The 17,746-nt window shown below is 35.0% G+C and overlaps 1 protein-coding gene and 1 long non-coding RNA gene across 6 annotated transcripts in view; both read left to right on the forward strand.

Annotated features, from left to right (window-relative positions):
• The window catches only part of SGCZ (sarcoglycan zeta), a 395,468-nt gene that overhangs the window by 94,239 nt on the left and 283,483 nt on the right, over nt 1-17,746 (forward strand). The gene's annotated exons all lie outside the window — the stretch shown is intronic.
• The window catches only part of LOC135300018 (uncharacterized), a 60,872-nt gene that overhangs the window by 28,314 nt on the left and 14,812 nt on the right, over nt 1-17,746 (forward strand). The window lies entirely within an intron of this gene.

Raw genomic sequence — 17,746 nt, forward strand, 5'->3', positions numbered from 1 at the left:
TCCAATTTTGATGCATTTGAGTATCTACTTTATCATTGTCCAGACCTTGTGCATAAGTATTCAAAATAATCAAAGTTGGGTGTTAAACGTAATTCACATTTCATCATATCTCGTTTACCTTTGCTTTAAATTTATATACACAACCTCAGAAAATGGCAAAAATTACAAACTAGGCTTTGAATTCTTGTGTTTACTAAAAGGAAGTGATGCAATTTTGGTTGTCCTTTATCAGTGAAAGCACTCTGTAGCCATTTATTCCTATTGGAAAATAAGTAATGTATTCATTCTTACTTATTAGAAAGTGTTTGATGAAGTGTTAATGGTGATCATTGCAGCTGTGTTACAAATCCCCACCATATACCACTGTCCCACTCAAAAAAAAAAATCAGATGACATGGCCATTAAAAAAATAAAAATAGTGCACTGACCTAAAAAAGAGACATATAACTCCACCTTTTTTCTTTTTAAAATATAGCTTCTTATTTCATGGAGCAGGGAGTGAAGAACAAATAAAGATCCCCATAAATTGTCAACTCCTTAACTTAGAGTTAAAACCAGCATAATACAAATGAATAATAAATGTCTTTTGTTGTTGATCCAGGCAGGGGAGAAAAAACCTCCCATGAAACTTTAAGCCTTGTAGCTATACTCAGTTTAGATGTAGATAGTGTCTCTAATGAGCATTCTAATCATTAGAGATTTTTCTTCTTTTCATGAATATGCTTTTACTTTTAGGAGAAAACATTTGCATGGCAGTATCTGTGTTTCTACAGACTGTTGTTAGTACAGGCAAGATGAAATTATGTGTCATGGGAAATATTGGCAATTTTTTTCCTTATCAAATCATTCTCTCAAGTTCTTGTTTCTGTAAGCACTCTGGTACTATGATGTATTTAGCTGTCATCTCTGTCTTCTTGAGAAAGTCCCTGACAGCTGGGACAGGCCAGCCCACTGGCAATTCTAGATTGCAGTTCTGAGTTCAGGTGTGACATATCATGTACCTAGACCGTTCTGATGTGGAAAGTAGGGACCAGGTGATGTTTAAAATGTTTCATCATCTAGGATCTTGGAACAGGGTACTCAAGTGCTCCTAAGGAAGATGAGCCCAGCTCAAGCTGCCTTTCCTCCCCAGAGGACTGCACTGTGCATTCCTGCTGGAGAAGTCCAGGTCCCAGCTGGAAAGATTACTGTTCATCTCACTTGCATTTTCTTTCCATTTATAAGGAAATGGAGTACGTTGGAACTGATAGCAATTAGATGTTTGTATGCTTTAACTCAAGTACCTCTCTAAGTTTAGTTCATATACAAAAATGAATTAACTTCCATTGCCATACTTAATTTTTCTCTGGGCATTTGAAAAATTACCATCTGCACTGTTTGATATAGTCAAAACTGCAAATTTTGGTAGCATGTAACATTCTGTAGAATCCCTACTGTATCAACTACTGCAAAAGGAAAAAAAAAGGAAATTAAAATTGGTTATCAAACAATGTGAGTATAAAAATGATGCCTATGAATACTGAGAGAAGGAAAAGATATTTTTAAGGAAGCTAGTGTTCTAGGCAGAAAAAAGGGACATACACAAATTGTTAATCCATCTTGCAGCTTGACAAACTTACAAGACAGTTTTCTTTACAACAGAAAATATAACAAAAAAACAAATAAGGTTTAAGTTATTCAAAATCAAGTATGAAACTGGAAATTAATCTCCTAAATGTAGAAGTTTCAAATACACTTTCTGTTCTAAGGAACCATGATACATTTTTACATCTATTAAAATTTATTTATTTTGAAATAAGCAATGATTTTGACAGAAGTTGAAGAAACAGTATGTAATTTTTTTCATATAAAGTTTGAGCAGACTCTTTAACTAAATTGATTCCTACTAGAAGATGGATCCAAGTTTAAGATTCTTACAGTCTTCTTTTCCTAACAGGAGTAACATAAAACAGCATTCATGTATTTTACCTAAAATTACTTGAAGATCAAAGAGGTGTGGAAAAGATTTTCCCATTAAGGACAAGAAACTCATTAAAGAGCTATAAGTAGATCTGGAATGGAATATAGTAAGGGAATATGCTATCATCTTGTGAGAAGGCTAATAAATACTTCTTAAGGCTACTCAACACAATACTATTTTTTCTTGACATTTATCAGCTTAATAAAGTCTTCTTGATCAAAAGTTTTCTAGATAGAGATGAAGTGTGTTGACCTTATTTTTCTGAAGTTTTGAGGATCCTCACATGGGGATCTCACAGTAAATATATTTGAAAAGTAGAATAATATACCTTGGTCTGCATCTTGTTATTGCTCACAAGAGCAGCAGTGCTTGAGCAGATTAGAAGATATAATTAGTTGCTCAGGCAATATTTACTTTCCAAGGTTTAGAAGTCCTCTTCCTTTTTTTTTTTTTTTGATGAAAGATGATTTTTTAATAATTTTCTCCAAGTATAATTGGTAGAAACTCCATCACTCTTAGCAGGAAATATGTATCTGAGTACCCCCAGAAAATCTTAGAACCCTAGTGACTGTGCCAGATATATTCCAAGTGTGAATTCAGGAATTGCTTTTTGGGTCCTAATGTAAGCTGGGGATATGTCCCCAGTATGCAAATTTTTACTGCAGTTTTGGGGGGTGATTATCTGCCCTAGCAAGCTCTGTATGTTCCTGTGCTGGAGTGATAAGAAATTCAGCAAGCAGAATGGCACACATCTCCACTGTTGACTGAGGTTCAACTTGTGGTTTTTTGTTTTGCTTTGATTTTGTTGGTTGGCTTGGGGGGTTTTAGTCTTTCTTGGGTTTTTTGGTTTTTTTCAGAGACACTAGTCAACTAGCCAGTTCTGTAGTACAGCCTAATCTATTGCAGGTGAAGGACTTTCCGTCTTTGAACTCAATAAAATTCTTGTTTTTTCCACTCTCTCCCTTTGCTGCCTGTCCTCGATTGCAGAAGTCAATAAGCTAGATAAGGCAAAGACAGGGAGAAGACATTAGTGACAGCCGTGATGTTTCTCCCTCTTGCTATCAAGCGTAGGAAAACCAGTAATGACAGAAACTTAAACCCTCTCTCTTTATCCTTTCAGAAGCTTTTCATTTATTCCCTAAAATATATCCGACTATCCAAACTCCTTTCTCTTGTCCCTTCAATGAAATATGAATGAATTTGCCTCCAAATCTCTGCCACAAAACACTATCTCTTGTGAGGTGGAGTCAGTCATTGGTAGATACAAAACTCATTTGAGAATGTCAGTGTTGTTTAATTTCACAGATAATTTGCTGTATTTGCGAAGTCAAATCAGTCTAGAACTTGGATTGCCACAGGAATATGTGGATATGCCACAGAAGGCATAAGCTCATATTCTCTGCAAACTCTGTAACTTCAATCTCTGTCACATGAATGTTGTTTTTGTTCTCAGCTTTAGAATTTTCCTAAATTAAAAACAGTCTCTTGATTTCTCTAATTGGAAACATAATCAAGAAGAGGATCTGGCCACTATACACATTATATTTATTTTGATTTCCTATTCAATAACAACCACGGAGTTTCTGCCACCAGCCAATATCTCTACACTTATTATAAGCAAATGGAATCCATCAATTATTTTCTGTTATACCAAAAGCTGCTATTTGCTTTATACCTTTGTCAAAATCTTTGGATGATGCATCACTGCTTCAGTTTATTGTCCAGAGGTATTTTCTTGTTTCTAGCAATAATGCAGTGTTTTTTTCCCCTGCACACCTAAAACTTTGTTCTCCTTATGTGATCCTTTCATATAAGATGATGCAAACATTCAATAATCTTTCAAATCACTATAAAAATCTGATAGCAGGCTCTTTACATGTATTTGCTTCTTTATGAATGCATTCTTTTACATCTTTCTCTTTTCTGTAACTATCTGTAGTGTCACACACAATGATATCACAAATCCATTTTCTTTGATGATGTGGCATTCTATCACTGATTTATTCTCTTGCTACTTTAAGGTAAAATATAAATTATTGATTTGATTTATTTTGGAGCGCGTATTAGAGAGTTCTGAAAAAATCGCAACAGGTTTTATTACCTGTCATCTTTTAATTTCCACTTAAGCCTCTTTCTTATGTCACTTACAACTATAATCTTAGATGTAGCTTCTGTGAAGATGAGATCAAATTTTATATTCACTGAGTCTTTTCAGTTATTGTTTTCTCCCTGGTTCAAATCCCTTTGTTCGATATTGTCCTTTTTGCATTTGCAAAGAAGTAGTTCTTAATTACATTTTGGAATGCATTTCTTTTGTCAGATGTCTCAAGTCTTAGACAATATAGAAATGTAGGTGTTTGATGTCTTTAATTGGTTTCCAAATGATTGCTATTATTGTAATCAGGTGAATGACTAATTTTCATTCCACTTGAAGACAAATCTAAACAATCCACCTAATTGCTCCAATTCTAACTGATTTCTAAGCAAAGTAAGATGGATACATATTTTGTAGACAAACACTTATCCACTAAATCAGTCCAGATCATAACAACTAAACAACCTATAAAGTTTCCTACAATACTAGAGCTGTTATTATTATCTTCTTGTATTTTCATAATTCATGTTGATTGGAATGATGAAAAACAAGAATTAATAAAAAACTTTCATGTTTTAGCTGTTTTTTATAGATTGAGAGAAATATTTATGGTCATACCAACTTAAACAATGCAAGTAGCTATCATGTTATTCTTCAAAACAATGTAAAGGAATTCATAGTGGAAAGATTTCCCAGTAGGTAGATAAGTATCCAGCTCATTACCTAGTATTAGTTACAAGTGCATAGCTCCCTGTTTGTTTTTGGTTTTTTTCATTCTGTGAAACTCAGCTTACTGAGCAAAATACCCATAGCTCCACATATACCCTGTAACTGAAAATGTGTAAATGTATTGATTTTGCTGCACATGGAATTAATAAAAAATATGGTGCACCAACTTGCTAATTATCTTGAAACTATATTGACACATATTGAATGAGCTTGCAAAGTATATTAATAAAAAAGTGAACAAAAATACCTTTACCAAGAAGGATAAATTGAATCCATAGCGAAACTGTCATTTCACAATCTCTTCTCCCTTAATTTGTATATAGATATTCCATATGATATGAAATGAACAGCTGTTCAGACAAGATGGCAGTAATTGCTGGTTATTATTGCAGTATTACCTAACTATGAGGTGAGTCATTTTGTGCTTTAGTAAAATCCTAACTTATCTGAAAGAGGGATCTGTGCAAAGAATAATATTTTCCTGAGAACTTGTAAAATGATCACTTTGCATATTTATCCTTAGTGATAGATGTTTTAAAGACCTCCAAGAATACACTGAGGGACATGACACTTCATATGCTTTGTTCTATTGCTGAAGAAACAAAATACAAACTTTCTGATTCTGCCACAAAAGGTGTCACTTAAAAGATGTCATCTTGAGTCAAAGCTGTCAGGAGATGTGCTGGTATTGTAGATTATTCATTTTATTTCCTTTTTTTCTAGCAACTGATGAGAAAATTCTTTATTAATTTTTTTAATTAAGTCAAGTCTTCCAATAGTAATTTCCATTAAACTTGTCAAAATAATTTTAAGGAGTTGAAATGGTACATAGTGATAGGTCTTGCAACAAATGGTACGTATTGACAGGCACTCTATGTTACTGTCATAGGCAGGACTGTGTAAATAATTCCATTTTTGATACTAAAGGAGGTGGGTGAAGGAGACTTATTAGTTTTTCATGTTGGACACAAAGTGTTTTTGCTAAGGAAAACGAAACAAATGTCTATTTAGCATCTCCAAACAATATGGGACAATGTTAATTAGATGGAATATATGTCCTTAGATTTGAAGCTTGATTCAGCCTTTGATATTTCACTTTTCAAAAACTGCCCACACAACAAATACCTATCAGTAAAAAAAATTGTTATTATTGTCATATATTATTATAACTACTGCTACTCAAAAATACCAAAGTCAAAAGTCTTAATTTTAGCATTATCTTCCCTTAGTCTTGATTGAAAAGTTTTGCCAAAATAGTGATCCTGAAATTCCAGTCCTTTCAAATTAATTTCTCTGTGCAAAAAAAAAAAAATAATATTGCCAGGTAGTCCAAGGAAGGGGTTCCATGTATTCATCCTTTCTTTTTTTTTTCCTGATTTATTTTTCGAGGGTTAAATGAAAGAATTTATCATAAGTGGACACTAGGTCCAGATTCTTGAAAATTCCACAAGCGATGGAGCTGGGTGGCACATGGAAAGAGCAAGGAGTTAGCTCAGTGTGGCTGTGGCATCAGTTGGGAAGAAAGCAGTGGATGCCTGGGTTTGTTCAGGGAAGAATGTGGCCACCCCTTTTGCAGGTACTGACTGGGATCATTACCTGGTTTCCATGATTAGTCCACAGCATCCTTCTCTCCCCACCTCACCTGTCTCTCTCCAGTGCAGGTCTCTCTCCTCTAATCTGCTCTGTGACCAGAAAAACAATTACTGTACATCTGAGATGAGCTAAGCTTTATCCTGACTCTCTTGTAGTATATAGATTATGGATGGTAATAAGCCTCATGATACTTCAGTTTTCTTGGAGTGCTTAGTTTTATAAATTTTTGATACTGCTGTTAATGAATGCATGCCATCCTGGTGAACTAGTTATTACTCAGGAACAGCAATCACAATTTTGAAGATGTCTCTTTGTTTAATGCTGCTCCTTCTTTCTTCTGGGAGGGTGACTGTTCTGTCTGGGGGGTGGCTGGAAAGGGAGAATCTGGAAGTAGAGGTACTGGGCACCCCTGGGGACATGTAGCAATTAAAATGGGGGTCACAGGTGACAGGAGTGCTGCAAACTCTACTTTCAGGGTGGTTTTCTAAATAGGAAAATTTTCCTGTTAGGGTAGGGGTTCTGGAAGGCAATTTTTCCCCCCTACTTTACATTAAAGAATGAAGGTCTTAAAGCTTGATTCTCTGCACATAGACTACTTTTAAAAACTCCAAGTGAGACATTAGAATACACCTCAATTTAAAATGGTCTTAAAAGCCATCCCAGTTATAACATACATATATATATGATTTAATTTGAATGTATTTATTGATCATTTAGAGATTCATATGAGAAATGTAACTGAATTTAAATATTTTTCAGTTTAATATCAAAATGTCTTGGCACCATACCCAGATTAGGCATTAGTAGTCAATTAACTTTTTGTTTCCTGTGGAAAAAACTAAATAAAAGCAAAAAAAACTAATCTATTTTTAGACATAATCACTGTAAATTAATTCAGTGTTAGAAGAATATAAACTCTAGTTTAAAACCTCAGGGGGATGTCCTCATTTTCTCTGCCATTAAAAAGTTCTCTTTTTTAATGAATGCTTGTGAGGATCTGTGATGTATTTTCATACCACACAGTGTTACAGCTAAAATATTCTAATTCTGCCCTTACATTTCCTTCTACTTGAGGAGTAGAAGAATGCAGTGAGTAGATTCTGATTCATTATTAGCTTTTAGTAGTTGAATTTTATTTATTGTCTATCCTTCATGCTCAACAGATAAGAGCTGACCTGAGAAGCAAGCCCAGTGGTAGGTTGATTCCAATATGCAATGGAAGATGTACAAAAAGAAGGTACAAGTACCTCACAGAGGTTATTGTAGAATGACTTGAGAACAAGAGAAAGTTTGTTATTACACATTTTTTTGAGCTATAGTCATTCCCCCTAGGTTTCTAGAGTCTCTGTCACTAATATCCTCTGTTATTTACTTTATTTGGGCTTGGTTTTTTTTTTTGATCTTTGTAAGTATTGCAGTCTACTAGATTTCTTCCTTGTTAGACATTGCATTTAACAGCTTAAATATTACTGTTTAGCCAGCTGCAGTATATTACATAGTCTGAACTCCACCCTAAACTTTCCTGTTGAAACCTATGCAAAAGTTGTTTTCTCACTTCCAAAGTCCTGGTCTGTGACATTACAATATTTCATTTTGGTAGCTGATATTTGCGATCCCCAGTCTTGAAGCCCATCTACTGCTGAGAACTAGGAAGGGTTTGTCCCTGCAATTTTTTTTAAATGCCAAGTGGAAAGTTAATGAGAAAAATTTCATTCCTTATTCACATGTATCTGTCTGTATTGATAATCTGGAATTGGCCAAAAATCCAAATCCAAGGCTTGTGCTAATGCTTGGGTTGGAATGGAGGGAGGCAAGTTTTCCCTTTTGGGGAGAACATAGGCAAGGATTGAGGGACGACTTTTTTATTTGCAGCTCTTAATGCATACAGTTTAGTTACATACTGAAGTGCAAAAATCATAGTTGATCTACGTAGACAGTGTTTTTTTCCTAGAAACTTCCTTAAGGTATGTTCCAAGTTGCATTTGTTATTTCTGAAAATATCACAGAACATACACAGATCTATATTAGAAGTTTGTTTTGATTTAATCAGTTTCTCTTTCTTTGGTCAGGAGAGCATGATTAAGATAATTCTGCAACTAATTTCTTGCTGTTGTCTGAAAATTTCTGTTCTCCTTTACCTGTACCTCAGGCTTAGTAACTCTGACCTCAGCATGAAAGACAAGAGAAAGATCTTAAAATGTGTGAACAACAATAGCTCATCAAGCACAGTAATGATGCAGAGCTTATTTTCTTGTTTATGTAATCTGTCTGTGCCAAACCAGGGTCTGATTCAACACCTTTCTAAGTTAGTGGCTGGTAGTTTAATGCAATATCCAACTCACAATTTTCTTACACAATTAAATTGAGGAATTACTTAGCTTATACTAATAACTTAGAGACAGAATTTAGTTCACGACTTTTTGCTCTGTTCCATTATCATGTCTGTGGAAGAATATTTGATCCTTTTAATCAAACAATTAATAATTAGTCCTTACCAGATCAATAAGTATCTGCATATGTTTGATAGGCTTTCATGAGAAAATTTTATCCTTTCCTCCCAGACTGTGTTATATCCTTGCAATAAATCCAGGTAAAAGGTGTGTTGATATGATGTAAAAATGATTTTTTTCTATAGCTGTAAGGCATAAAAGTATCATTAGGGAAATAACAGAATTCATGACAGCAGTTAGAAATATTAAAAGAGCCTAATTTTTTTCTCTTGCAGAGCATTGTTTTAAAAAGTGGAAGTTTAGAGAGGAGAAATCTTTTCCTCTATCCCACTATGCTGTGTTGAAATCAAAACCCTGCAGGGGCACTCACTTTTGGAGTTTTGATGGATTTTTCAGTACCGTGTTGTGCACCCCTCCCTCACCACTCATCTCTTTGGCATCCCATCTTGATTTCAAGAGCTTTCATTGCTCTTGCCTTGTGCTAGTCTGTACCTTTCCTGACAAAGTCTCTGTGGAACTTACTAATCTCCTCCTGCATTCCGTGTCTGTTTCTTATATCTATAATCAGAATTATCTACTCTAACTGTAAACTTGTGGAGATAAGTGCTGTTTTTCCACGGGGCACTATCACAGTCTTGGTTTGGTCCACAGCACTGCTGCAGGGCTGTGTGATAATGATGATTAATGACTCCACAAAAATCCTATTACTACAGCTGGCTTGAAATGTTCCGGTCAACATTTCATTTCTAGATGCTGATTCACAGAGCTCAAAGTGTGTCTGCAGAACCATCTTCAAAATGGAACCCCTGAGCTCCTGTCTGGACTGTGGCACTCTGCTCCATGTTTTTCCCTGCCAGCTTCCCTAGCCTCAGTTTCCTTTCCCCACCAGTGTGGTGCTGCCATGCACTCAGCTATTCGGCTCTTAAAATGGCACATGCCACCTCAGGTACTTCACTGACCAACCACTGAACCCTTGTGCTTTTGCTCAAGAGGTAATGCAATTTTTTCTCTATGCAGTATTGAGTAGAGAGTAGGTCTTGCAGTGTAAAGTATCTTCTCTGATGCTTTTTGCTTTGCATCAACCTGTATACAATAAACATACCTGGTCCAAACTTCTGCCTGCAATAAATATATTTATTTCCAAAGGGACAAGTGAGTTTTTGCTGATTCCAGCATACTATAAAATCTGGTGTTGAATCATTCATCAGCATTCATAGAAATGGGTCAAGAACTGGCTTAGGACAGACTGCAGAGCATTCCCGGGAGCCTGGGCTGGAGGTTGAATTAATCCTGACCTGTGTCCCCAGTAATTTAGTTGGGCCAAATGCAGTGAGGTGGATAAAGAATTTGAGTGTGACAGAGTGGTCATAAAGTGTATATTGAACTCTACCTCCAGACAGCGTGGTAACAATTCAATTCTAAGCAAAAAACAGGTATAGATTAAAGACATGGAAGTCACAGGGCTCTTCTGTGAAAATTTGCTTTTGGACATTGTCTTCACCATAAAAGGTAGTCAACATAGCCTGAGGAACTCTGTCAGAACCAAAGTGCCATGCTTTTGAAACCCATGGCAGAAGATCTGAACAGATAGGGATATGTATATAAAACATAGAAAGAATTTCTGTGACTTCCCCCATGACTTTATTCTGGGATGAAAGTTTTGAATTCTTCCAGCACCAACCATTCTTTTGCTTGGAAAGGCAGCATTTTCAGATCACAGGATATTCCGAGTTGGAAGGGTAATGGAGGTAATACAATTAAGAGTCCAACTCTTAAGTGAAGGGCCTATCCAAGGGTTGAACCAATGATCTTGGCGTTTTCAGCACCATGTTCTAACCAACTGAAACAAACTCAGCATCCACAAGAATTATTTTGTGCTGACACTTTGTGTTGTACCTGACATCTAGGTGCTGAAATATGCTCCACAGTCACTTCTTGTGTTCAAAATTAAATTTGTTAATGAAATATCTGCTGTGAGTAGTGAGTTGAGCATTGAGGAGTTTCTATTGGTAAAACTGTTCTGAGTGGTGAAACACACTATTTATTCCTAGTATTTAAAATTCTTTCTGAATTAAGGTTAGGAATCAGATTTCAAAGCTAACTTCTGCTGTGAGTAGTTGTGCAATTAAATTTTAAATGTATGTTTGCTCTTCTGGATTTGTCCATTCATTCAGTTACAAAGAAATATTATCAAAGCTTTCAGCTGAATAAAATGTTCCTCTAAAATCTCCTGTAGGGAATCACTATAAGAGAAATACTGCCTGCTGTATCCTTTCTGAAATATAAAAACTAGTAATAACATATTGAATCATTTTGTATTTATACGTTAAACAAAATATCTTTGATATATAAAGAGTAGGAGAAACTCTGAATATGCTAAGTTTTATTTATAATGTCTCCATTGTAAATATGCTTTGCCATAGATTCATTCAGAAATCAGTGCCTCTTTGTTCCAAAGGATAAAATCTATATGGAGAGAATTATGTCAAAATTTAGAAAGAAACTTACGAAGATACACAAACTATGCTAAGAATGGCAGTAGCTGTACCCAGTTTAGGTTCTGATTGACCTCTGGTCAGGGAGGCATCAATATATTGAGATATTTATTATATATATAATTCATAACTATGTTGGCTGGTTAGTTACAGGTATCTACAATTTAGATGCTGAAGGAAACCTACAAGAGAAAATTTCTTAGAAAGTGATCAACTTGATGACTCATTGGGTTCTACTTAATATGGAAGTGTCCTCTGTGATAGGTAAACCTCTTCCAGAGTAATGGAATAGATTATTTTCAAGGAGAGTTTAGATCCACAGGAAACTTTTATCAATACTAACCTCAATGAGGCCATGCAAAACCTTTTGAAAAAAATTTTTTCAAGCACTTCTATGAGGGATAGTAAATCAGATAAAAGATGTTAAATGCCCTGAGAGGGCAAAAGAATTTTTTTTTCAGGTTGTGTTTTAACCTGCAGGCAACTGAACACTACACAGCCATACAGTCACTCACTCACTTCCCTGAGGGATGGGTGAAAGACTTGGAAAAAAAGGTAAAAATTTGTGGACTGATATAAAAACAGTTAGAAAGGACAGAAAATAAATGATAAATAATAATAAATTATAAATAATAAATAAAGAGTATTCAAAGCAAGTGATGCACAGTGCAGTTGCTCACTATCTGCTGACCACTCCCCAGGCTGTCCTCAAGCACCAGGCTATCAGCCCTTGTCCAACTCCTCACAGTTTTATTGTTCAGCACAATGACATAGGGTATGGAATTTTCCTGGGATCAGCTATCCCAGCTTGTGTACACCCAGACTCCTCTCCAGTGGAGTGGGGTTGGCTGAGGAGCTGAAATGTCTTTTACTTAGCGATACATCAGTGTGTTTTCGACTTTGTTCTCATCCTAAATCCAAAACACAGCACCAGTTATTATAAGAATATAGAATATGAACTCTATCCCAGACAAAACCAGGAAAGACATCTAAGAAGGTCTAAGAAGGTGGTTTTGTTCTCAGAATTTCTGAATTTAATATTTAAAGAATGAAAATCAAAGTTATATTTTGCAGTTCAGCAATAATTCAGACTTTTTCCTCATTTGCAATGCTAGTGAATAAGTGATCTCTTACTAGTACTGCTCCTCTTAGACATGCATTATATATTCAGAAGCAGGACCAAAAGATATCAGAACTTCCTGGATAAAAAACAAGAAGCATTTTATTTTTGTGGCTTAGATATTGTATTTTTAAACTAATGCACAGTTTTAGTCTAATCACTCTACCATTTATTTATTTTTTAGTCTTTATAGCAGTGCTGATTTGACATTGATTTTATTTTCTTCAATATAAAGGAATCCTGTAGGAAAGTGCTTCTGCAGTTAAAGTGCAAGAATTGCAACATGGCCACTGCCGAATTTAAAAAAAAAGTCAATCCTAAATTATTTGAAAAATCTGTTTGTAACAGGAAAAAAATAAAATTGCATTTTAAATTAAAAACTGGTTTACTTAAGCAAAGACTGTGATATTTTCTAGACCAAATTTCATTAATTTCTGTGAAATGGGTCCAATTGTCTGAAAACTGTCACATTTCTTTTAAAAGATGCTACACAAAAATCATGCCCATACACAAGTGTGAATTATAAATAGTCTTAATGGAGTAGGCACATCTTACTTTTATCTTCCATATCAGTAAATTTGTTTCTTATTTACAGATTGATGTGATAACCTTTGGCACACATATTTTTCAGGTATTAACAAAACCTAAATATATTTGGCATAAAATTGTATTTCTGTTTTTGCCTGAATCCCTAATAAGCAGTTACCTCTTTTAGTGTCAATGCAAATGTCTTTGAGAAGCTACAATTTATTATTCAGGAAGTATCCTTAACTGTACCAAAAGGCAAAACAGATGACTACAGTATACAGAAACAAGGTAGCCTTTATTTGCATCATTTAGCTTGAAGCCCTCTATGAATTAAGAATTGTGCAGTGATATTGAATAAAGAATTCAGGATTAAGAATCATTGCAGGCCTCAGCAATAGCTACTTTGTTCTCAGAAATTTATTAGTTTATCTTAAATTGAAAAATTGGGAAAATCTAATTTTTTGATAAAAGTAAAAACAAAAAATTATTTTCATGTTACTATTTACTACAGTGGTATTATAATTTTTTTTGTGTAAAATGTTTAACTAAAGACTAATGTAAGCATCTATGAAAGGGGCGTGTATGAAACATTATAAAAGGCCATAAGAAACAGAACAGTTTTCTTTTGTTACATCAAATCTGTTTTGTCTGTGATGTATGCATGCACAGGCACACCTACGAGAAATAGTTGAGAAGACAGATAAAGGAGAGGAGCTTTGGGGGATTAGCTGCAGTATGAATTAGATGAAGTGACTGTACACTATGGTATTTGGAAAAGTAAGAAATAAATCAGGACTGATTAATGAAAATTTCTTTAAGGAGAAAAAAATCCCTTATCTTCTTTCAGGTTCCACTATGACACAGAGATAAGGAGATTGTCCTTGTCCAGATTTTTATCCTGTTTAATTTAGTATTCTTTGTTGTGGTCTACTTCTGGCTTCAAGACAAATAATATATTTTAAACATACTTAGGAATATGGGACACATGTCTAAAGTGAAGGCTTTATTAACCTACTAATTAATAGACTTGACAGCTGAAAGTTGTAAAGGTTAAGAGATATTTGCATAGAAAACATAGGTGCAGTGCTGGTGAAAAGTACAGAGGGAAAAGAGGGAGACATGTTTTCACTCTCTGCAATGATGTTATGAAAAGAGTTGCTCCCCTGGTTCTCTGGAATTATTAATTCTGATTGGACTAAAATGTAGCTATGCACATTTTATTACTAGCTATTACCAGCAAAAGAACACTCCTGGGAAAAGGTTTGGATCGATTTACCCATGCTAAATACTTCAAATTATGAGCAAGAAGTACATTAGCTTTCTCTTGTACAAGTTATCACTGTATTTTCTTCTGCCTTAAGGGACAGAATGTAGTAGTTCCTCTTGGTTGTTGCAACTGTCCTGGTGCTACGAGGTCCTCTTTCTGTGACACTCTTCACAGTGTTTTACAGTGTTTCTTTGGGGTCTGTGTAGTTCTGCTGTTATGAGAGATAGCCTAAAATAGGAAATTTCTTCTCCATGACCGAGCCTGTACAATACCAACTTTACTCTGCAGTACTCATACAAACTGAACTTTTCTTCTTTTTGCAAGACATGCAGAAGGCTGTAGTTAATGATGGTCTTGTCATTTTGCTGCCCAACTGTGACAACCATGGTTTAGCTATAGGCTAAATCAGAGCCCAGAGAAACACAAGGTCTTTGGCTTCAGAAATTCTCTAATCTTGCTGAGCCTGTTATTGATAGCTTAGTTGTTTCAGCAGTTTCTGGTTTCTGCCAATTCCCCAATAAGTTATTGAACTTTAGAATGTGTCATATCCTTGATAAAAGGAAAAAAGGTCTTCTGCAGAATGTGTTGCCTTCTGGGATGTCATGGAATGGTTTTGGTCAAACTAATTGTCCAAGCCTGTGAGGCTTTGGCTGCAGAATCAAAGGAATAAAATAAAAAAGAAAAAAAAACAAAAACCACCTTCTGCTCAAAATTTTTCCCTTCATTCTATTTTAGAAGCGTGGAGGATTTAACAGAACTTTTAAGTAGCCTGGATTACTTTCCACTATGATCCGTGCCACATCATTTTTACAATTTATAAATTCTCTATGCTACAGCAGTAAAGTCTGCTGAGAAGAAAAGGCATCTGAATCACAGGATAAAAAAAAATTCCAACTTTTTTGGAGTTGAATATGTAGCTAGACTAGTTAATGGAATGTTTGGTGATCTAGCCGTGATGATCTTCCTTAGAAAGGTTAAAAGATATTAGAAGAATTGCAAGCCTGTGTAAGTGCTTAACATCAGTATGACTGAGAGTTGAAAAAGAAAAGGGATGAAAAGCCTCAGGAAATAGCCTGGTTCATATTTCTGTCTGTGATTAAGCCATACTAAAGGAAATACAAATCTGGTCCTTGTGCTGGACATAGCCATAGCTCAAAGAAGATGATAAGATTCAGCTGAAGCATTGATCAGACTCCAGCTTCTCTAAGCATTGTCCTTCTTGTGAAAGACATACGTTGGTTTCAAAAAAGGAATCAACCACATATCTACGCAAACCTCTTGGGAATATTCGTAGCCAAGTAAGTTGCAAACTGACTTTCTCTGAGGTCTAAATCTGCAGATTGAATGCTAACGAGTTATTTATTACTGTAAGTACATGCACATCTTTTGAGGACTTAATCATATCCATCATACTTTTAGTAATGGATACTAATTCTAAGATTAGGGAGGGATTAAAGAATGCCAAACATATTATGCGGCCTTTTTTTTTTTTCAGTAGGTGAAATTGTAACCAGTCTTTATCAGTTATACATTTTAGTGCTGGACAACAAAAGATCTCTTTTGAAAACTCCATACTAATTACCTGTATGACTAAAAGTATTATTTTGAGAAATGATATAGTAGTCTGTATTTCTTTAGAGTACATAGGGAGAGTCTTCATTCCAACAAATTTCTCTAGCATTACATGCATCATAAAGATATGCATTATAAAGTTATATAATTAAGATCTACAAACGCTCCACAGATCTTGTCTCGTTTTTGCATTTGTCATGGTGAATTTCAAGTACAGCATATCTTTTGGTTTTGTAAACATTAAGTAATTGCACTTGAGGAACATAACTAAGCAATTTCATGATAGGAAGAGAATGAGTGTCTGGAGTTCAGTGCAAGTTGTATAAGTTGGCATGGACATATTAAACTAGTTTATCTTGCTGAATTTACAAAAGACTGGATTGCTGACACTGTTCTGTCTGTTAATGTTCATCCATCTAAATTTCATATAGGAATCACTCCTGAAATACCCTGCAAATTGAATTTTTAGATTTGTTTGTTCTCAATGAGCCATCAATTTTGGCTTTTTTTTTTCAGATGAAATTATCAATTAGGCTCTAAAGCCCAATGTTTCCTTTACAATTTTAAAATAAAGGGAAATATGTTAAAGGACATAATTTCAGTGGTGTTCCCTGGTGAGGATCTGCTTATCTGTAGCTTAGCAAGTTCCCGAAAGATTGAAGCCAAGCAGAGTTTTATTTGAATTAAAGCTGGAAAAAGATTAAGAAGACTGAAGTATTTTTCTTTTTAGCTTGTTTTTGTGTTGTAGTGACAAGCTCACTGGTTTAAGGAGACAGAGAAAAACAAGCCTATAGATACTAACAACAGTTTACGAAACACAAAGGTAAATATTAGAAAGTCACATCAAACTGGTAGTATTAAGCAAAATGTATGTTTCTGGTATGTTGCTGGGTAGATTTATATGCTGTACCATGCAAAGACTGTATGCATGTTTATGTATTTTTATAAAGAGTGCTGTAAACATCCTTTACTTGGGAGGAAATTATCTAATTAGACCTTGCAGGACATAGAGAACTCAAATGGACAAACATAGTTTTGGAGACGCAGGTAGATTCAGTGCATGGAGAGTCTGCTCTACTCAAGGAATTCTGCTTTTACCTCTGATTCATTTTTCACATCTTCTAAGACCTCTGTATCCAGGATATACACAATTTCTAGGATATGTGCACCTTTCCATGGACACACAGCTAGTGTATCTCTGCAGATCAAGATTTTGTACTTTGGGAGAGCAGAGAAAATGGTACTTGGCAAGAAAATTAATAATCTGGAGAAAACCTAACTTTCTGAGATAGGAATCTCTAATGTAACAATTGTTACTCTAGAGTAAAAAAGAAAATATAAAATCAGAATATACTGTAAAAGTAGATTATATATTTCACACTACTTTCCTGTTGTTTAATCCTGACCATGAACCCAGAGAACCAGAAGCGTGCAGTGTTGCTCATCAGTTTTTGGAAATTGGATGGCCATCTTTTGTATGTTCAAACACAGACCCTTTCTAATTTGCTACTAGGAAAATCTCATTGAAATCCAGATAGTTCTAATCACAGATGTTAACTACAAAGACAAGAATATGACTGGTTATTATGTAACATAGATGATATTTTCAAGTGAAATTGCTTCTGGTAGGAAATTTTATTGTATTTAGGGTTAGTTCTAGGCTTCAATCCAAACACACTGTGATCTACTACAAGCTGCCAGATGTTTTTATGCTGTCACCTTTCTATGCTTAAGGTGCTTGTCTGTGTGTTAACTTTGCTTCTGAACTACCAAGATCTCCTAACTCCAATTGTCACCTGTTGATGATGAAGGAAATTGATAACCTGATAATGGCCACTTGTAAAGGGATTTGCAGAGTGAGGGAAGTTAACTATTTATACAAAAAGCATTTGTTGTTTCTTGATTATCTCAGTGAAGTCATACCTATTGAATTGCAT

The sequence above is a fragment of the Passer domesticus genome, chromosome 4 (assembly GCF_036417665.1).
Source record: "Passer domesticus isolate bPasDom1 chromosome 4, bPasDom1.hap1, whole genome shotgun sequence".
In the NCBI taxonomy this organism is placed as follows: Eukaryota; Metazoa; Chordata; class Aves; order Passeriformes; family Passeridae; genus Passer; species Passer domesticus.